This window comes from Myotis daubentonii, chromosome 5 (genome assembly GCF_963259705.1).
Source record: "Myotis daubentonii chromosome 5, mMyoDau2.1, whole genome shotgun sequence".
Classification (NCBI taxonomy): domain Eukaryota; kingdom Metazoa; phylum Chordata; class Mammalia; order Chiroptera; family Vespertilionidae; genus Myotis; species Myotis daubentonii.
This window is the reverse complement of record NC_081844.1, coordinates 47,942,500-47,965,328: the sequence shown is the minus strand read 5'-3', so window position 1 is coordinate 47,965,328 and position 22,829 is coordinate 47,942,500. Positions and strand designations below refer to the sequence as shown.

The 22,829-nt window shown below is 38.0% G+C and overlaps 1 pseudogene; it reads left to right on the top strand.

Annotated features, from left to right (window-relative positions):
- Nucleotides 1-10,598: 10,598 nt before the first annotated feature.
- LOC132236378 (U2 spliceosomal RNA) lies at nt 10,599-10,779 on the top strand (annotated as a pseudogene).
- Nucleotides 10,780-22,829: the final 12,050 nt, after the last annotated feature.

The following is a 22,829-nucleotide window of genomic DNA, read 5'->3' as shown; positions in this document are numbered from 1 at the left end:
TTTGGAGGTTACCAAGTTTTCTATCAGGTTGTGATGATGAGATTCCTAATCTTTGCCATCAATAGCTCCTATGTATCCATCTCCTGCCTTGATAGCTCACCTATTCTTTGACATTAAAGGTGTCTCACCCTCTTATGTCAGGATCACCGACAAAGGATCAAACACTGCTTTTCAGAGATTTGTTGAACCCCATTTCTTTAAAAGACTGTCTACCTGCCCAGCCAGCATGGCTCAGTGGTTGAGCATCGACCTATGGTTCAATTCCTGGTCAGGGCACATGCCTGGGTTGCGGGCTTGATCCCCAGTGTGGGGGGGAAGGGAGTGCAGGAGGCAGCCGATCAATGATTCCCTCTCATCATTGATGTGTCTATCTCTCTCTCCCTCTCCCTTCCTCTATTACAAATAGTAGTACATATATCTCGCTTTTTCCCCCATTGACCGTCCCCCCGCCTCCCCTACCCCCGGCACATGGCCTCACCCCATTTGCCATGGGGTGGGTGGTTAGGGAAGGCCAGGGAAGGCCATGTGCCCGGGGTGGGAGGTGGGGGGGGTGGGGGAGGAAGGCCAGGGGAAGGTCAATGGGGAAAAAAAGGAGATATATGTACTACTATTTGTAATACTTTAAACAATAAAATAAATTTAAAAATAAAAAAATAAAATAAAATAAATAAAAGGCAGTCTTCCTGGAGAAGTTTCAGATGGATAAGATTCTGTGGGGGAGGGAGAAGCATTACCCTTCAAGGTTCTTTCTGCTGGTCTAATAATTAAATCTATGTGAGACAGATTAACAAGAGAACGTAACCAAATTTAAATAGATTATATATATACATGAACCCCACATACATGGGAGAGAGAGAGACAGGAGGATGAAGCCCACATGCATGGGTGAGAGAGAGGCAGGAGGATGAACCCCACATGCATGGGAGAGAGAGAGGCAGGAGGGGAACATGAGGTCCCGATGACATTCTGAGCTAGGGATGAGGTAAAGCTCTGAGGCTTCCGCGGGGAGGAAGGTCACTGCAGGATGAGAAGAGAGCAGATGCTCAGTGATCAGCCATGTGCTTTGCCCTATACGTAGGTCATAAAAAGCCATCTCTGTTACTATGGTCACGGCCTCTAATTTAAATTCTCTAAGCGAGAGGTAAAAGTTTCTCCTGAGCCCACAGGATCTCCATTGCCTTCAGTTCAAAACAATCCGCACGCCACAGTAGCTCATCCCAGGAGGCCTGTTCTGAACTCCTCATTCCAAGAATGTACTGTGGGCCAAAAAGGGGCTACACACTACACCTGCCACACTCAGAGGAGGCCTGCAGAGCGGGCCTTACAAACTCAGAGACCAAAAGTAACCACATAGGATGGTCGGAACATAAAATTTCCTAACTAAAAGCGAGTCATGGTGGATAGTCCTAGGCCTGTGGCTCCCTTGACAAAGGTCAATCTTGACCTTAAGTGAGCCTGCCTATTGTCTTTTTGCATCTAGAATAATGGAATATCAGAGTAATCCCCTTTTTCTAGAATCCCTCAGAGTATAACCTCCCATCAGACCACAGAACCCCTCATTGTAATCATGTTCCCTAAGTACCATCTCTATGTGCTGTAAATGTTAAATGTTAACTATCCTATACTTGTCAGTGTAAAAGAAGAACTTGTCTCTCTGTTTTACTCTTTATCCAGTCTCAGAGATTTCCTCGCTTTGCTTTCTCTCATATCCCTAATTTACCACAAATGGATTTCATATAACTCTCCTTACACCTACTCCTTTAATTGCAATATGTAAAATAAGCTGTAAAACTACCATTCTCCAGAGCATTTTCTCAATTTGTTGAAATTTTGCTTTCCAGCAATTGTCAGTTTAGCTCAAATAAACTCGTAAATATTCTCTGCAGGTTGGGGCATTTCTTAACATAGTATATTGTTAAAGAAAAACTTACTCAGATACTTGTTAAGAACCATATGGGAGACTGTATTCAAGGGGGACTAGAGATTGGTCTCAACTCTGAATAGACAGGGACAAGAGGAGATTTATAGCCAAAAATCAAGGTGGGGGTCAGTGGATGAAAAATTACTAAGAGTAAATATCAAGGTGATAGGGATTCTTGCTGAAGGCAGGTCAGAAATGATAAAATATAAAGGGTAGGGGATGAAGAATTTGATCAGATATGGGAAGTGAGGAATTTTCAATGAACTGAATTAGCAGGATTCTTGCTCAAGCTGAACCAAGGACAGAGCCCAAATTCAGGGCCTAATCAAAAGAAGACTCAAGTTATGGAAGCCTGACTCAAGTTTGGTCAAAGGAGAGGGTCTCTGTCAATATTAAAATTCCTTAATATAACCTTGAACTGATACAACCATACTTGTACTGTTTTGTTTGGCTTAACTTACTAAGAAGGGATGGATGCCAGAAAAGGGATTCTAACTACCCTGTCACCATTTCCTTTGTCATAACCAAGTTCCTTTTGGTTTCAAAGAACAGAAATCCACTCAAATTAGCTCAAGCATAAAGGAGGACTTTTTTAAATAAGAGGGCTTAGTGTAACCAAGCCTCATGAAGAACAAGATCCATGCTCTTATCTTATATCTTATCTTATCTTATCTTATCTTATCTTATCTTATCTTATCTCTCTCTCTCCCTCTCTCCTTTTTCCTAATGACTAGTTTTTGTTTCTAACAGTGAATTGACTTGATCGCTTTGGTGTGCAAGGCACTACTGTGCTGTGGCCTTTGCAAAGGGAAGGAACAACATAATATGAAGTGAATTGCTGTAGCCCATACCTATGAGCAGGAAGATAGGATAGTTCTCTGAGAAAGGGGTCTTTGGCATAGACCACTATCAAAACAAGCTGTTCCACCTACATATGCACATCACATTGCCCAGGGCTGAATGCCTGCAAATGGCCCTTGGCCCTAGCAGATTTAGCATAAATAATGAAAATGTAGGTATGTCAGAAGGCAAATCAGTAACAAATGACCATATACATGGCCTCAACTAATACATCTTTATACCACACTTAAAGTTATTTTTTTCTGTACCCGAACTAGAAAAATATCTAGCTCTGACTTTGCCATTGACCAGCCTTAAATTTCTTAAGGAAGGGAATTGGAAAGAGGGGATGGAAAGAATATTTTTCTCTTTCCATAAAGAGGAATATTGCTATTAGTCTCCTAGATGCAAGCAGGCATTAGGAATTAAATTCAGCTGGAATAATGATAATGCATCTTAAAAATCACACCTAGAAATCTGGCTGATTAAGTCACATAAAATTCATATAACTCCTTTGCCCTTTTAACAAAACTTGTTCCTGTCATCAGCTAATCTAATAAAAGGTTTTTGCTCACATTAGAAGTTATTTATATGCTTATTTTATAATTCTAAAACATGTGGCAGTAAAGTACATGCATAACATAAAATAAGTAGAAAATGTTAATAGTTGGTTAACCCTTAAGTTTAAAAAGAGTCTATGGAAGATAGATTCCATTTTTATGCAGTAAATTTAGAGATTTCTCTCAGTTTAATTTCCTCTTGTCTAACAATAAATTCTTGCTTTTGGCTGTTATTTCTAGAGCCTTTTAAGTTAAACTTTGTAGGGTTATAACTTGGTATTTTAAGGAACTTTCTTTTTGAGGAGGTCAAAGTACGATTTTTAAATGTTTCACTCACGTACATGAATCTAGGCAGTAATGAAAAAATACACACTGAAGTCTCAGAAAATTCAAGATCTGTGGCGGAAAGCCATGTACAAGTGATACTGGGAACAGAACTACATCTGTTTAATACATGATACTGAACTTTTCTACAGGTAACCTTAGGTTTCACAGGAAAAAAAAAATGAACCTATGCACTATTAGGTCAGATTAACATTTATTCTGCAATATTTTCACAGTGGGAAATATTGAGTCATTATTCTTGTGCCACCTTCTACATCTCTCCAGCCATTTTCTACAAACCCTCGAGGGAAACCTGAGCCTGAGATCCATTACGCTTGTGAATAACACCAAAATGCAGGCCCCACAGTTATGGGTGAAAAGCACAGTGTACAGATCTCATACTGAACAGCTAATTCCTGTAGTTAATAAGTAATTAGCACTGTGCTTAGATTTCCTGGCCTAAGTGCAATGCCCACTGAGAGACGCAGGTTATGTTAGTATGCTGAATAAGCCATAAATAACAGCTCCCAGGACTTTCCACCACCTATCAAGAAACCTGAGCATAACCATCGCCTGCTCCCTGGTGCTTAAAAGCATGCCTTCACTCTGTCCACTTCCCTCTGCCCACTGTCACCATTCTAGTGCAAGCCCCCAGCTCTGCCTCCTATCACAGCTCACCTTGCTCTCTCTTCTCTCATTATCTGGATGCTAGAATGATGCTACATCCTTATTGACCTGCTAATTCCCAGAAAATAGTCCAACCTCTCTGTAGCTACGAACATCATTTATTTCCTTACTTCCCTGAATTCCTTTTTTTAAAAAAATTAACTGAATAACCACCAGCTAAGACAATGCACGGTTCTATTTCTTTTCATCTGGAAGAGTCTACAAGGGCTCCTCATTACAGAAAGGCCCCTCTTCGGCTCAGGGCTACCTGAATTACCTCCCTCTCCGCATGTTCTCATGAACCCACTGGCATTTCTCTCAGCTCATACAGGCAGGCTGATTTGGCAGACTGTGATGACATTTTGTTTTCCTTATTGAATTAGAAAATCTTTGCCCAAAAAAGAGTCTACATTTCATGAGTGCGGTGTTAGAAAGGCGTAAAACTTCTATAGTACAAATGGCAACTTTGGAAACAGTGTATCGTATATTTAATCATGACGATGCAATCTTAGCAATGTAAATATTTGCAATGATTATAATAAAACTATCCCAAGCTCTGAAAAAATCTAGTATTTTTAGGAAAAAAAATTATTTTACTTTTTTTTGTACTCTTTAAGCAATCAATATTTAGGACACCCTTTGTCAAATATGTTGCTAACATTAAATGTTTGATTTCATTTACTTGCAGAGGTAACTCACTGAGAAGGCATTTAACCTCCAAGTTAATGATATCAGATCTATTCCACAGTGTATGTGCCTCTGATTGCTTTCTACAGCACTGCACAAACTAGTTACAAAGAAGGGTTACTCTCTTTTTGTTTTAGTTTTTAACTAATCTAAGTAGTTAATTTATATTACTTTCCACCTGCAGGCATTTCATTACCACATTGAAAAGTGAGATAGTAAGACATTAATATGCATAGTTGCTTTCCTCAAGCAATTTAGAAGGGTATATACAACAGGAACTCTTTCCAGAACTCCATCATTGCAAAGCTAAAAACTTACATTGAAATTCTGCTATTTAACCTTCATAAATGAGATAACCTGCATAGCTAACATTACGTGTTTGATTTCATTTACTTGCATAGGTAACTCACTGAGAAGGCATTTAACCTTAAAGTTAATGATATCAGTTCTATTCCACAGTGTATGTGCCTCCGATTGCTTTCTACAGCACTGCACAAACTAATATGAAGTTCTCGTTCTAGTAATATTCATGGGCAGCAGGGAGACATTATCCTCAATTATGCCTGCATAACATCTTTGTCAGCCTCAGACACCTTCCACTTCAAGAGCAGTAGGTGAGGAGAGTAGGGGCAGAACCCTGTTTGCACCAGATAACCTTGCAAGGCAGATTCTAGCCCTTTAGAGCCAAGCATCAGTGTCTGTTTCCTGTTGTGTCGAGGCAAGAAGGGCCTCATTTTCCTTTTGGTATTTCTACCTTGACCATCTTTAGGATGATTAGGTAATGAGTGTGTGTGTATGTGTGTGTATGTGTGTGTGTGTGTGTGTGTGTGTGTTTCTAAAAAGAGGGAGTGACTGTAAATTACTAGACGTCATTGGAGAATTTACCATAATTTCAGCAGGGGAAGGCTTTTCAAATCCTGATTTAAAAACCCAGAAGTCCCAAGATTAAAATGTGGATAAATTTAACTAACTATATACCAAACATTTGTGCATGGCAAAATTCACTGAGCAAAGTCAAAGTACATTACAAACTGGAGGAAAAAGACAACCATGTCATAAAGTGCTTCTCTCCCATTTAATGTGTAAATAGTTTCTACAAATCAGCTTTAAAAGTCTTAAAGCACATTAGAAAAATGGCAAAGAATATGAGCATATAATTCACTTTAATGAAATAAATATGGCTCCTACATGAATGAGATAATGTCCAAGCTTACTCATGGTAGGAGAAATACCATGGTACCAAGATATCAGTGTTCATTGTCAGACTGGCAAGGACCCGGAAGTTCAATATGATACTATAATTGATGTCTTAGAGCAACAGGCTCTCTCATGCAGTGCTGGTGAGTATACAATTTCAAAAGTAATATGGAAGATAATTTGTCAATATCCAGCAAATTTATAAGTATTCCACTTCTGGGAATATATCCTATAAATTTACTCATACACATAGGGAAAAGCATTCATTATAACATTTTTATAAGAGCAAAATGAACTAATAACCTAAATAGTCACAATAAATTTTTTAAATTAAGGAATATATGTAAGAGAATACAATGTAGTCATTTTTCAAAAAAGAATGAAGTAGTTCTTTATATATTAAAATAAATTGACCTTCAAGATATAGTGTTAGGTTAAAAAAATAAAAGGCAAAGTGTGGAGCAGTATGTGTAGAAATAGTATGCATAAATTTGTGTAAAAATAGGGATAGAAAGAATATTAAATAATAAAATTACCCCAAAATAAAGGACACATAAGAACCTAGTAATATTAGTATGCTGCACTGAGAATTGTGTACTTAATGGACAGAGTGGAAGGGAGACTCTGTGATGAACATCCCTTGTATTTTTAAATTTTAAAGCATATAATTACTATCTATACAGAAAATAACTAATTTTAATAATTAAAAGAAGGAAGAAAGTAGATAAAGCTCTTGCCTAAAATAAGGCATGTAGATTGTCTGTGAATGTCATTTAAGTCTCTTTAACTTGTATCACAATGAAACAAAGATACTGTAATCAAAATTATTTAGGGGGGAAAAATTAGGGATGCCTTTCTGAGAACAACTATAGGGTGTCCCAAAATTCACGCAAGAAGTAATTTTGATAGAAAACACAGATTTATAATTAAAAATTGTAAATTTTTATTGATTCATAAAGTATATAGTATAGGGTTATGTATGAAATAGTACATTGGGTAAATGGCCTCCACAGTTTTGCTGGCACATATGCAAAGCCGTGGTCTTCATTGGTCTTTATTGTCCCTGCTCCTGGGTCATAACTGGTACTTGGTAATGCTTATCAAATTGAAGGGATTTAAAATAAAGGGCAACAGATATTAGAATCTGATTCAATAAACCAAGTAAAATTAGGCTTTTATTTTTTGTTGTGGTTATTGTTAATGCTCACACAAAATTCAAATCTTGTGTGAATTTTGGGACACCCTATATTAGAGTTGCTCATGGAAATTCTACTTGCTGCAGACTTCCAAATGCTTTCTCACCAGTTTCCCCACTCCATGCCTCATCCTCCTTCACAGAATGAGACAATTACTCTAAAAAATATAGGTAAAGACCAGCCGACATGGCTCAGTGGTTGAGCATAGGCCTATGAACCAGGAGGTCACGGTTTGATTCCCGGACAGGACACATGCCTAGGTTGTGGGCTTGATCCCCAGTAGGGGGCATGCAGGAGGCAGATGATCAATGATTCTTTCTCATCATTGATATTTCTATCTCTCTCTACCTCTCCTTTCCTCTCTGGTTTTATATTTTTTATATTTAAATTATATATAGATATATAGATATATATATAGATATATATATAGATATATATATATATATATAAAATTATATATATATGTAAACATATATATATGTTTACAACCTTTGTCCAAGGCCTACATGGAATTAGCCTAGGCCTGCTCAATATCAAGTTGTAAGCCTTCTTGGAATGTGATTCCCATATCTCTCAAGTAAGAAGGCCTTGTCTGACATGGTCTGGCTCTGCCACAGAACTTTTTAAATGGGGCCACTTAGAAAATTGGGGGCATAAAATAAGAACAATTTTTAATATCAGGTTAGAGATTTGACATGAAATTAAATAGTCGTAGGTGGGGTTTTTTCTGTTCTTTTTCTGTTTGATTTTCATGGGTTGTTTTTTGTTTGTTTCTTTGGTTGTTGTTTTGGAGGGTTTTTGTTTGTTTTTAATATGGAAGCTCTTTTATTATTGGCCAGAGAAAAATGGTCAGTCCTAGCACAAAGAGCCATAGACTCTTCCCCAAGGTTAAGCCATGGAGGGAATGGAATGCACAGGAAGAGGCAGAAGTTGGTAGCAAAGGCAAATGCGAATGACGCAGGTGCTTGATTATTTCAATACTGAGCATGGTTCAGAGATGAAGGGTGTCTTGGAGGGTGAGAAATAAAATGTGAACCTAATAATTACTAAAAATGATCACTAAACTGCTTGGTTATTTAAAAAATATTTTTATTGATTTTTAGAGAAAGAAGGGAGAGAGAGAAAGTGAAACATGAATATAAGAAAACAAAGATTGGCTGCCTCCTGTATGCCCCCTACGGGGGACCAAGCCTATAGCCCAGGCATGAGCCCTAACCAGGAATTGAATCAGCAACATTTTTAAAAATATATTTTTTATTGATTTCAGAGAGGAAGAGAGATAGAAACATCCATGATGATAAAGAGTCATTGATCAGCTGCCTCCTGCAAGCCCCACACTGGGGATCAAGCCCGCAGTTCAGGCATGTGCCCTGACCAGGAATTGAACCCTGACCTTCTGGTTCATAGGTCGGTGCTCAACCACTGACCCACACCGGCTGGGCCAAGCCAGCAATATTTTGGTGCATGGGACGACGCCCAACCAACTGAGCCACTCTGGCCAGGGCCTGCTTGGCTATTTTTGAAACATAAAGTTATCTCCAGTCCAACACGATTGTGAGATGTATGTTATCATAACTGAAAATAAGTAGTTTTTAAATTATCACCTGTATTGGCCATGCAGGACCAGCCAAGAGTCGGTTTAGTGAAACATATTTAGCTTACACCAGAGAGGAAATACCAATAAAAATTAAAACTAAGTCAGAGAGACAATTCACCACATGTACAACACTTTTTGTGTGGTCACAAAAAATTTTCCTCTGGCACCAGATCTTTTTCCTCATAAACTGAAGCTGGGCACAAATGTCCCTTTTCCATTCTTTTTTATTTTACCTTTTTTCTCCCAGCACACGGTTTGACATTGCTTTGTTCTCATTAGCATCACCTTCAACAAATCATTGTCTTCACTTGTCCAATTACAGACAACATAAAAGTGCCTGTCGGCCATCTTTCCTGTTTCAAGACTGGTCTTGACATGACTCTACTCTAAATCACAGAAGCCGCATGTCAGTGGCTGACTCTAAGTTCACTTTCACTTGGCTTTCTGTTCTTGTTTGTTTCACATTTCTTATGGACAATGGTCAGAGTGAAAATAATGGTTTAAGAGCTTCGCTCCTTCAGAGCCCCTACCTTCTCCACTATGGATTTATAGCACACTTTTCCTAGGGGAAATTTTAGTATATCTCCCCGCTGCTCAACAATAAAAGAGAAGAGACGATCATAAACCCTTAAGAGACAAGGTCTTTCCCTTACATCAAAATATAGAAGAGTTAGCCCAATCAATGAAGGAAGTGGAGCGTTTGATGTCCCAAGAAGGAACTCACAAATGTTTCTATTCATTTCATTCTATGGCTCCCAAAACAGAGTGAGAGGTGCACATACAAAAAGTCAACGACCTCTCTGACTGCAATCAAGGCAAATGAGGGAAGTAAGAGATCACTCTCCTTTCCATTTGAAGGGGAAAAAATTCCACTAAAGAAGAGACAAGCTAAGCAACTCAAATTTCACAAAATTAACATTTTGTGTTGTTAATCTTTATTTTTTGCATGAAAGAAGCAGCCATGGAGAAGTTGGGTAACTACTCCAAGCATAAAATAAACTTGTGATGAAGTTTAGGGAGTTTGTTTCCATGCATATTTCTTGGGTTCCCTTGAGGTCACTAGATTTTCTTTCAGATCTTCCATTTTTCTTTTATCTTTTCTTTTTTTTTTCTTTTTGCCCTTTTTTAAGGTTTCTAAATGCTTGACTTACAGTGCACACTTGTCAATTTCCATGGGAATCAGGACTCACCTTGAAAAATACGATAATATTCTAACCAGCATTCTGAACCACCTCCGGGGCTCCTGTGTATCCCTACTCGAGCCATTACTGCCTGGCTTTTCTAGGTGAATTTCAGAGCTCCTTTGGATTAGTTGAAAATATGAGTGTCTTGAAGATGAAACATCTTTCATGGCGAATGTCTCCTGCCTATGTACACTTATCTTTGATCCTGTGTGCTCCTCTGTTACTTTCTTTAAGGATAAAAAATTGTCATCACAATTTAGACTCCAGGAATTTAGTTCCAATTTAATGTATGCTACCCTAAAATCTAACCCCCAGCCATTCTTAAAAATTCAGAATAAAAAAGTATTCATCAGGGGTAACAAGGTATCAATCCCCAAGAGTATCTCCATGAATGGCTTTTATAATCTATTAATTATAGCATCTTCAATCGCTTCTCGGCCTTTTGGCTAAGATCAAGTGTAGTATCTGTTCTTATCAGTTTAATATAGCATCTTCACCAAAAATCATTGATTTAAACACAATTTTAAATGAGAATTGCTGTGTTGGAAATGCCCTTTCATTTAAGAGTAATTTATTTAAAGTTGTGATTTAAATAAGTTAAATCAAAATTTTATTCTAATAAATTTAATAATTTATGAATATTAGAGAAAGAAAAAACCAGTTTAAAAATTGGGTTAAAAGCATAATAATGGTGACTGGGGCATTTCACCTAAGCTGGCTTTAATTATGAACAGGCAAAGTTTGCCGCTGTTTAGAACTTTAACTAGAAACAACTACTCATCAATTTTACCAGATATTAGAAATAAGTTGAAAGTGAATTTTATTATAGGGGAAATTTTTGAGTGTTGGAAAACAAATTAGGCAACTTGGGAAATCTGCAACATATTTAACAAGGGAAAAATATCTCAAATTAATTTTGATTGTGAAGCAATAGAACACTACACAGCTAGGATGATATTATTAGGTGACATAAACATAAGTGCTTAATATATGCCAGGCACTGTCCTACACAATATACATGAACTAACTCACTTAATTTTCACAAGAACTTCATGATGTAAGGATTACAATCATTCCTATTTTACAGATAAGTGAAAGCAAATCAACTAACCTGCCTAAGGTCACAGCTGAGTGGCATAGCCTGAACTCAAACCCAGCGGTCTTTGCTCCTAATCACGTTGTTATACATTTATGAGAACCTGTCACGTGGCAGGTAATTTGCATAAATTACTCAATCTTTACACAGTTCTATGAGGAGGTGCAATTATTATCAGTATCACATTCAGATCCCTCCGACTCCCAAACGCCTTCTACTACTGATGACATCATGCTGCATAAATGGAGCCTGCAACTGACTTTGAATAAACCTTTTGTGTCTAAGCACCTATCAACTACCCAGTTTAATTAAGGCAGATTGCTCAGATATCTGCACCAAGCATTCTGAAGCACTTTCTCTTGTGAAAATAGCATATCCAATCTAGTAAAAACTGGTTACTTTCTCTTAAATATTTGGCTCCTGAGATATTGCACAGACCTGCAATCTGATACTTACTGGATGCTCTTATTTTAAAATCTTACAGCATCTGCTGAAATAGGTATAAAACATGTATACAAAGCTATGAACAGTACAAGGATAAAGCGTCAGGACCCTGGAGAACTCCACCAAGTTACTGTCTGCCTCTTCCAACAAGGATTGCTGGATTTTGAGAACGCTTCTGCAAACTGCAGAAAACTCTTCTCTCAAAAAAGGAAGTGTTCTATGTACCTGTGTAAGCTGACCCACAAATACATAATAAGTCCCAAAAGACAATGAACAGTTAAGACAAGGAAATACACGGGCATCTCAACATTATTTTTCTTCAAAAAATAAAATTAGGGGAAAGCAAAGGAATGCTAATGCCAATTGTGCTGAAGAATTAGAATGCAGGAAAATTGGAAATGAAAAATTATGCTTCCCCTAGTAACTATAAATTGGCATATTCTATATAACGGCATAAAGATAACAGCAAATATAGTACATAAAATACTATCCTGTGTGCAAGGAATGAATAACAATAGCTGGGAGGACAATAATTTTGACTTTCTTGACTTTTATGAGTTTAAATTCTCAGCCACATTGTTCCATTAATACATAAAAGTTTTTTTAACCAAGCTTGACTTAATTCTTCCCTCTCTCAATGCACTTGTCCTCTGGGTTTTCTTGGCACTCTGTAGGCTAACGCACTAACATTTGAACGCTGACCTTCCAAATTTGTTTCTGATTCAAGTCTTGACCTTTCAGGGGGGAAAATGAGGGGAGTGGGTATTTCATCACAGACTTCATTAAACAGGGGGGTAAACGTAAAGGCAAGGCTTTTAGCTTTACATGATTGTCAAACAGCAGGGGGATGCAGAAACTGATAAATAAAACAAGTCACGCATTGGACCAGAAAAAAAAAAAGCTGAAGCAATCGTTTAAAGCTGCATACTGCTGTTTTTTATTTAATGCTGAGGGGTGTTTACAACGCTGTGATTGCTGGAGAAAGGTTAATCCAGATGAGTAGAAGAGCCCCAATATATGAGACTGTTTCATACCACCTCTTTGCAGTGAATATTTTAGTAACCATTGTGTTTCCATGTCAGCACTGCAACCATCAAATAAAACAGCAAAGAAAGCAAATATTACCCTAAAGAACACATTCCGATTTAAAATAGAAGCAGAGGCATTTTCATCGCCCTCTGCTGAAGCGACGATGGGGTGGGAATCAGTTTTCATCAGAGTAAAGTGTTCTTTCTGGGCTCCTGCATTCTCCACTCACCATCCTATTTGCCAACTTGAGAGGTAGGGAGGAGTAAAAACCTCCACTCATTTCCCTTCCTGCTTTCATTTAGTGTTTTTCCCCCCATGAGCTTCAAACTAAGTAGCAATTCTCTTCTTGGAGAGTATTACCTGGCCTCTGCCATCAAGCTATGCCAAAAACTGCTCAATATTCCAAGCAGCTCCACCAGAGTACAAGTTCCTATCTTATTTCCTTCCCTGCAAAGTATCCGAATTGATCTCTCCAAAACCTTGGGGCCAAATGAAAAGAGCAGAAGAGGCATTGTGTAGGGAGGGGCGGGGGAGGGCAGGGAGATGCAGATTCATACCTTCCCCTCCATTTTTTTTTTTTCTTGCTTTCCAGAATATCAGTGCAGACAGAGCAATTTTGGAAACTCAACATTCGTTTCTTTCTTCCTTCTTCCCCAAGGCTATGTTAATAGCAATCATTTGTGTTCCTGCCTTTAGAACTTGGGGACCAAAGATCAATCAGAGTGTTGTTTCTACTTTTCCTTGGAAAGAACCACTGCCCAACCCATAAATAAAATGCAAATGTTCTCTACTGTTGTTCAGTGTTACTGATTTCTGTGAATAATTACTTCAGCAATTCAACTTTGTTTGAGTTTAGTTGTATGGCGAGGGGCCAGTTAACATTGTTCATGATTGTAAACTCAAAGAAAAAATTATTCCTGTCTGGGCATGTGTGGGAGGCAACCATTAGCTGTTTCTCTCACATTCATGTTTCTCTCCCCCCGCCCCCCTTCCTCTCTCTCTAAAATCAATAAAAATATATAAACATATCCTCAGGTGAGGATAAAAAAAAATCACTTTAAAAAAGGAGAGTTTTCACCAACTCCCTTTAAAAATTTAACTACAGATTTTCGGAGAAGAAAAGGAAAACATGATCAGTCACATTCAATATAAATATTATTCTAATAGTAATATGCATTTCAACAAAATGTGCTTTGGTATATTCATGATTATTTTCAAAACAAATTTTATTAATAAAAACATTCCAAAATGCCTACGTAAAGCAATGCCAAGGAAGTCAGGGAAAGAAGTGAAGCTCCTAAGCAAAATTGGATAATTGACATATTATCTGAATGATAAACTAATAAAATCTTACACTCATGAAGTGCTTTATATATTATACTAGAGGCCCGGTGCATGAAATTCATGCATGGGAGGGGGGTTCTTGCAGCCCGGCCTGCACCCTTTCCAATCTGGGACCCCTCAGAGATGTCTGACTGCTGGTTTAGGCCCGATCCCAACCGGCAGTCAGACATCCCTCTTGCAATCCGGGAGCGCTGGCTCACCTGCCTGCCTGCCTGATCACCTCTACCCACTCTCCTTCCTTGCCTAATCGCCCCTAACTGCCTCTACCTGCTGGCCTGATCACCACTAACCACCTCTGCCTTGGCCCCTGCCACTGTGGCTTTGTCCAGAAGGATGTCTGGAAGACGTCTGGTCTAATTAGTATATTACCCTTTTATTAGCATAGATTATTTTCACATGCTACTAATAATAATAATTTATGTTTACTGAGTGTTAATAAGTGTCAAACTCCCTACTGAGCACTATAAATATTGCTTCACTTAATTCTTTTTAGAAAGACAAAATGATTACCTCCATTTTAAGTAAGAGAAAACTGAAGCTGGGGGGGGTATTATAAAGATATTAGAGGCCCAGTGCACGAATTCATGCACCAGTGTGGTCCCTTAGCTTGGCCTGTGGGATCAAGCTGAAGCTGGCTCTCCAACATCTCCCGAGAGGTCTTGAATTGCAAGAGGGTGCAGGCCAGGCCGATCGTGCACGATCAGGCCCACAGGTGCACGATCGGGACCGGGGAGGGACATGGGAGGTTGTCCAGCCAGGGAGGGACCATGGGAGGGCTCCAAGGTTTGTCCGGCCAGTCTTGCTCAGTCCTGATTGGCCAGACCCCAGCAGCAAGCTAACCTACCAGTTGCAGCGTCTGCCCCCTGGTGGTCAGTGCATGTCATAGCAAGTGGTCGAGCATCCTTAGCATGTCATTAGCATATTACACTTTGATTGGTTGAACAGATGACTTAGCATATTTGGCTTTCCTATCTAATAATAGACAAACATGGTAATTGACCATACCTTCGCTACACCTCCCATTGGCTAATCAGCGTGATATGCAAATTAACCACCAACAAAGATGGCAGCTAATTTGCATAATGCAGGCAGGGCAGGGCTTAGGCGGCACAGAAGCGCCTCCTAAACCCTGCCCCCAGCCAGGACCCCCGTGTGAGGCCCTGGGCAGCAGGGCTTGGCGGCGCGAACGTGCTGCCTAAGCCCCACCCCCAGCTGGGACCCCAGTGTGCAGCCCTGGGCGGCGGGGCTTGGCGGCGCGATCAGCCCGAGGAAGCCCTATTCTTGCAGGAATCCTCCTGCAACGGGCTTCTAGTTATTATATAAGATTAAGTATTAGAGTTAGAATCCAAACTCAGATGTGCGGTGAGTCACTGTTACAACACATAGGCATAATTTCATTTGATCTCTTGTACATTCTTACAAGACTGTTAGGAGGACAAATCTTATTTATGCTTGACAGATGTGCAAACTATAGAAAGAGAGGGAATGACATAAAAGATCATCCAGTTGGTATGGATGAGGGGTAACAACCTGGTACATGATTCCTGTAGGTGCAGTGGTCTATTCATTCCATGTGCTTTAGCTATGGACAGTTTAAATGCCCTTTTAATCACCACTGTGAGTTGATATTTTGAGGAATTCAACTTCATGACAAACCAAGAAAGGCAAATTAAAATATATTAACATTGCCTATCAAGGTAACAGTATTTTTTAAATACTAATATTCAATATTGAGTCATTATGATGAAATTGGCAGTTCACTATATTGCCATCTGAAAGGTAATATATATTTGTGTGTGTATAGAATTTTTCTAGGAAGAGTTTTATAATATGTAGTAGTAGCTTTAAAATATTCATACTCTGACCAGTAAACCCATTTCTAGGACTCTCTCCTAATAAAATAATCTAAGATGCATATGAAGATTTATTTGTGAAGTTATTCATATCATCCTGATTTTAAAATAACCATAAAAATCTGAAACATACTAAGTAGTAAAAAGTAGGAAAACAGAAAATTATGGAACATTTATACTGTGGAATATTATTCAGCCCATAAAAATATGTTTCCAAGAATTTCTAATCACTCAATGTTTATATTCAAACTGGATAAACAATATGATTCTGATTTTGTATGTGTGAAATATGTTTTCTCTATATAGAAATGTAAATATGTACAGAAAAAGCTGAAATGTAATACATTCTGGTATTAACAATGTTTCTCAAAGGCTTACAAACAATTTCCATTTTTTAATGCTTTTCTCTATATTCCAATATGTATCAATGCATATATATCTATTTTCTTCTCAATAAAAAACAAAATTTACTATTTTTTTTAACTCTTATTAATTCCAAAAAGGGGAAGGTAGTCTCAGAATTATTAATAACTTGGAATATATATGGCAGTTGTTTTTTTAGGTGCAAAAATTAGATAATATAGTCTGTTAGAAATCATATTAAAGATGAAAAATAATTTAAATCAGGTTTAAAAGTGTGGTCTATTCAAGTTTACATATAATTATGATATTTATAAATCAGTAGTTCTAAAGTAATTAATGGAGTTATACTTTTCCACAAAAAAAGGGTCAGTATTCCTTTTGCAATACTATTTATTGTAAACAATTAATTATTTTTTTTCACCATACCCACATCCTTCTTTCCCTCATAATATAAAAGTAAACTTTAAACCAAGTTATATTCTTATCATAAATCTAAATTAATAAAATCTAAATAAATTATTTAATACTAATACTAAATATATTGCTGATAACTTAAAAACCTTTTTAGAGAAGTAGTATGTTTTCTATCTACTCAAAATAAATTTTAGTTTAAATAATGTTGTTTGAAGATTTAATTTAGAAATAATTTGAAAATTTTCAATCCAGAAATTCAAAAGTTAAGGTTTGCAATATGTTTATTCAGAATATTCTATGTATAGTGTAAGGATATTTAAGGTCAACAGAGTATCAAGAGTAACTTGAGCCCTAGCTGATTTGACTCAGTGGTTAGAGTGTTGGCCTGCAGAATGAAGGGTCCCAGGTTTGTTCCAGCCAAGGATACATGCCCAGGGTTACAAGCTTGATCCCCAGTAGGGGTTTGCAGGAGGCAACCGATCAGTGATTCTCTCTCATCATTGATGTTTCTATCTCTCTCTGCCACTCCCTTTCTGAAATCAATAAAAACATACATATATATTTTTTAAAGAGTAACTTGAATTTTCTTCAATTTTTTTTCTTCCTAGTTTAATAAGTTTTAGATATTATACCAGATACTATCATCATAGTTTTTTCCACATGCCAAGTAAACTGAAAAATGAGGAATCAAATGTAAGAATCCTCAACATCAATCATCTACTTTACATATTCATACAGTTTAGGCATATATATAATTTAAGTTCATGTTCATGTATTTTAAAAGTTCACTTTTCTATCTTAAATCATATAGGCAAACATCCCAAATATGTGTATAAGAGGCAGAAGATAATTCTGAATTACTGAGAAGGCTCCAGGTGTTGTCTTCAAACACATTTCAATCTCAGAATATTTTATAGGGTCAAGTTTGAGATAAAATGCTGAAGCTTTTTTATGTATAAATAATAGTTGTTTAGGGAAGTTTTATACTAGCTCTTTAGAAAGAAAAAAAAAAAGGAAGAGAGACTTTGAACAAGGTTGCACACTTAACTTATTTCCCTCATGGATTCTCTGCTACTTCTGGGCCTTAAAAGGTAGAAGTTGGACATTGACAGTAATTATTTTGGATTGCACAGCATGAAGGCAGCTGAGTGTGATTCTGTATTTCAAAGAAGTACAGCCATGTGTCACTTTGAGCAACCATTATGAATATAATTTGAGGTGGTCAGGGAAGCCTTTAGAGAAATAATCTGTGTAGATAAGAGGTTTTCTTTAGATGTTAGATGTAACCACATGCATGTATACACAGAGGTTTTTTTAAAAAGAAGTAGAAGAATTGTGACTATGAAACAAATTTTCTTTTGAAACTGTTGAATAAAAATGAGATTTTAAATGCATCACTTAAAAGAGCTAAAAAATGCCAAAAGTAGAGCTAAAATAGATCTGAACTTTTTATAAGCAATAATATATTGTTCAAATGACTTTCTTTTGACTCCTCACAATGGCAAACCACTGAAACGCAACTCTGGATAATTGGAAAGAAAATAAAAATCTCTTCATCTCCTAGAACTAATGAACTTTACTTGTATCTTCAAACTATAGCATGACCTAAGTATAGCAGTCCTCCCATCACCACCTTCTCTGTGATTTTGCTTTCCAGGGTCAATGGTGATCTGAAAATATTAAATGGAAAATTCCAGAAATAAATCATTTGTAAGTTTTAAATTGTGAACCTTTCTGAGCAGTGCAATGAAATCTCACACCATCCTGCTCCACCCCACCCAAGATGTGAAAAATCCTTTTGTACTCATGATGTATATGCTATCCTCTGGTTAGTCATTTAGTAACCATCTTGGTTATCATATCAACTGTCAGAGTGTCATGGTGCTTATGTTCAAATAACCCTTGTTGTCTGAAGGTCAATAGCAGCTTAAGGCTATTAATGCTACATCGCAATGCCTACGTCATCTCCCTCACTTTATCTCATCATGCATCATTTCACATCATCACAAGAAGAAGGATGAGTACAGTATAATAAGATATATTGAGAAAGAGAGAGACCACATTTACATAACTTTTATTATAGTTCTAGAGGCCTGATGCATGCAATTCATGCAAGAGTAGGCCTTCCTTCCCCCGGCTGCCGGCACCGGCTTCCCTCCGCATTGGGGACCTGGGCTTCCCTCACAGCCCTGGCTTCACCTGGAAGGTGGTCTGGAAGGACGTCCAGTCTAATTAGCATATTAGACTTTTATTATGATAGATATTGTTATAAGTGCCCTATTCTATTACTAGTTATTGTTGTTAATCTCTTACTGTGTCTAATTTATTAATTAAAGTTTATCACAGTTATGTACTAGTATGTATAGGAAAAATATAGTATATAGAGGGTTTGGCACTATTTGTAGTTTCAGGCATCGACTGGGGTTCTAGAACATATCCCCTGTGGATAAGGGGGGTTTCACTGGTGAATCAACCAAATGACTTCACTGGTGAACAACCAAACATACGCTTATTTGAGAATGGACTAGAAAAAGAAGCCTGGCACATGGAAGGAACCCAATATTTTTGTTAGATAGACCCTCTATAATTCAAAGAGCATCCAACAAATATTTCTCTAGAAATGGGCAAGCCACAATAGTTAATCTTAACCTACATAGCTATAGCTATGACCAAAGAGATTTAAAAGGAGGAGGAGGAGGAGGAGGAGGAGGAGGAGGAGGAGGAGGAGGAGGAGAAGAAGAAGGGGGAGGAGGAGGAGGAGGAGGAGGAGGAGGAGGAGGAGGAGGAGGAGGAGAAGAAGAAGAAGGGGGAGGAGGAGGAGGAGGAGGAGGAGGAGGAGGAGGAGCAGGAGGAGGAGGAGGGACATTAAAATGTCAGCATACCTGATTTGTTCAATTATTGACAAGAACGGAATGTAATTTTGGATGAAACATCCATTCTCAAGTGAGGTCAAATAATTATCTGTTGATCTTTAGCCTACCTTAGCTATCACAGAGCTTACATGAGTCCATTGTGACTGATGACTGACGTAACAGTACATCTCAAAGTGTCATTGTACAGTTCTAGTTACGGAGTCTTAAATTTGTCCTCCTCATGGAAAATATTACCAGTCATTATTCCCACTCTGCACATCCTCTCCACTGGGATTCCAAGCCCTGGGATTCCAAACAAAGGCAAGAACTGATAAAATACTTCTTTAGCCAGGATGTCTGTGAATTAGAATGAGGTGGAAAGGAAAAGGATGCAGGTGTGGGTTGTCATCTATGAGCTTAGAAACAGCCCTGAAACACATTTTCAGTTCAGAATTGAGATTCTGTCCCAGAAACTTGTTTTTATTCTGTAGAGATATTCAACAGCCGAATTATCATAAGGTAGGGGGGAAAAAGGTTGAAAACAATCCAAAGAGAAATTGCTTACAAATGCTTGAAATACTGTGCGAAATCCCTGTTTAATCTTCCAAACAGATTTTAAGAATCACTGTCTTAGCCATTTTCCACAGCTGTTCCAAAGCCCCACAGCTTACAGCGCTCCGCTGGCAGAACTGAATTAGCTGTCACCTCCTAAGAGGAGCAGAGGGCTTGCTTGGGTGATGTGGGTCAGAAAGCAACTCATGTATAAACTGCTTAGCGCTTATTTGCCAGATTCTGTGGGTGTTCTTGAGTTCGACTCGGCAGATTTGTGTTTGTTTGATTGATTAGTGAAGGCTTATTTTGAAGGAGGTGAAAGTGTTGACTTAGGGAGCCCCTTCACATGAATAGCCTTGTGGCACATGGCTTATCATTTTCCACCAGGGGAGGACCCTCACACCAAATCGATACTGGGATGTCTCTGAAAAAATGGATGATAGGTCAACCACCTCTACTATCAGATTAAAGAAGAACTAGTCTTCTGGGGAATACATTATCACTGCAGTGGTCCCTACCCTCACCAAAGCTCCTTTCTAAAAACTAGCAAGCTCAAGCTATTTTTCTCCAACTTTTTTCAATTTATTCTCCCACTCAATGATTTTTTTTTTTTTTGGTGCCCTTGACCGGAATCGAACCTGGGACCCTTTGGTCCCCAGGCCGACACTCTATCCACTGAGCTAAACCGGTTAGGGCTCAATGATTTTTTTATTGCTCTGTATATTATCCTCACATCCACCAAGTTTCTTTTCCATTATAGGGGCTCTTATTAAAATCTCCCCTCATTTTTAGCTAAAGGACAACCTGCTAGTAAGTACATTCTTTTTCAACCCATAAATCCTCAACCATTAAATATATTATATACTAGTATGCTGAAATCGCTGTATGGTGTCAGAATAGCTTCTTTTACCTCCTTTTCTTCCCTTTTCACTTTTTTTTTCTTTTTTTTTTTTTTTTTGGCCATTATATTTAAAGACTCCCCGCATATCAGCTGTGAAAGGAAAACTGTTCTTACAGCTCTTCCAAAATGTGAAAAAAAAATTTTTTTAAGTTTCAGTAGCATGTCATAGTTGACATACATAAATTTACTCCAAGGAAGGAAGGAAAAGAGGGAGGGGAGGAGGGCAAGCACTTTAACCAGCATATGCTCGGGGATCTGCCAAGTGACACAGTCGGTTCATATTCCGTAATGACTGGAGTAGCCCTTTAATTGAGTGCTGACACTCGTGAGTCATCAAACGATATCCTCTGCAGGCACTTTTCGAGCATTTTCATATTCTCCCTGTACTCATCTGATAGAATTCTTAAAATACTCTTTCTAATGAACAGAGTTCCCCTTAATTTAAACATGCCGATCTTTAGAGCGGTGGCGATAGCCTCACGCAAACTCTTAGCACGCTGGAGACAAGGACAAGAGCTGTTCCATCCACTCGCTTTTTTTCTTTTTCTTTTTTTCATTTTATCTATGCACTATCTTTTTACAAATTGAAGAGTAGAGTATAAATTTGTGATTCACATTCCACTTTCAAAACTGAGAGGCTGATATTAGAGTGGGTGAAAACATTTCCCTTAGGACTTCAAGCCACAGAGCCATGGTACATTTCCAGATAATGAGGTCTCAAGATAAGTACAGTAGCAGACAAAAGAAATGCATCTTGCATAGCATGTCTGAGAGGAATAACTGAGCCCTCAAGTTGCCTGGCAGTCTTCATTAAAGTCCTTGAAAGTGAACCCACTGAGACAATTTCTTCTCCTAAAATGCTAAAATGGGTCACACATATTTCATGGAAGCCAGGTGCCTAAGTTGTCTGGGATGGGGTTACAGATATAGAATAAATATTTACGGAGAAATCCAGCCATCATGTCAGAAAAGTGTACAAGCCTGATATTTTTGTCAGTGGTCAGGAACTTAGAAAATATTTCCCTCTGGGAATGACATGGCTGCTGTAGAGAAAGAGGAATCTGTACAGCAGGATTAATCAGTTGCACCATTTTGCCAAATGTTTGTATACTTTTGAATTCCAGTAAGGATTTAGGACAGCTTACAAAGATATTTTAATTTAGCAAGGAATTAAATATAAAAATGAGAAACTCTAGTCTAGTGCTGGCAAAGCTACGAGGAAATGGGACAGCTCATGCATTCTGAAAGGGAATGTAAAATATTCAACATTTCTGGAGGGCTATGTGTACCAACACTCAAAATGTGCATATAATTTGATCCTGAAATTCCCTCTCTCATTATTTATCTTGAGGAAATAAGAGTATGAGTGTACAAATATGCTATATAAAGATGTTCATTGAAAGTTGTATCCTAACACTTTATTTTTAATTTAATCTTATTTTATTTTGTATCCTAACACTTTATATGATCAAAGTATCCAGTGATAAGAGATTGAGTAAATAACAATATATGCACATAAAATACTATTTACTTTTTTTTTTTTTGCTTTTTTTTAAACCTATTTTTTAAAGGTAGACTTTATATTGAAATGAAAATATGTCCGTAATATATTGTTGCATTTAAAAAGCATGTTATGGCCCTGACCGGTTTGGCTTGGTGGACGGAGCATCGGCCTGCGGACTGAAGGGTCCCAGGTTCGATTTCGGTCAAGGGCATGTACCTTGGTTTCGGGTGCATCCCCAGTAGGGGGTGTGCAGGAGACAGCTGATCGATGTTTCTAACTCTCTATCCTCTCCCTTCCTCTCTGTA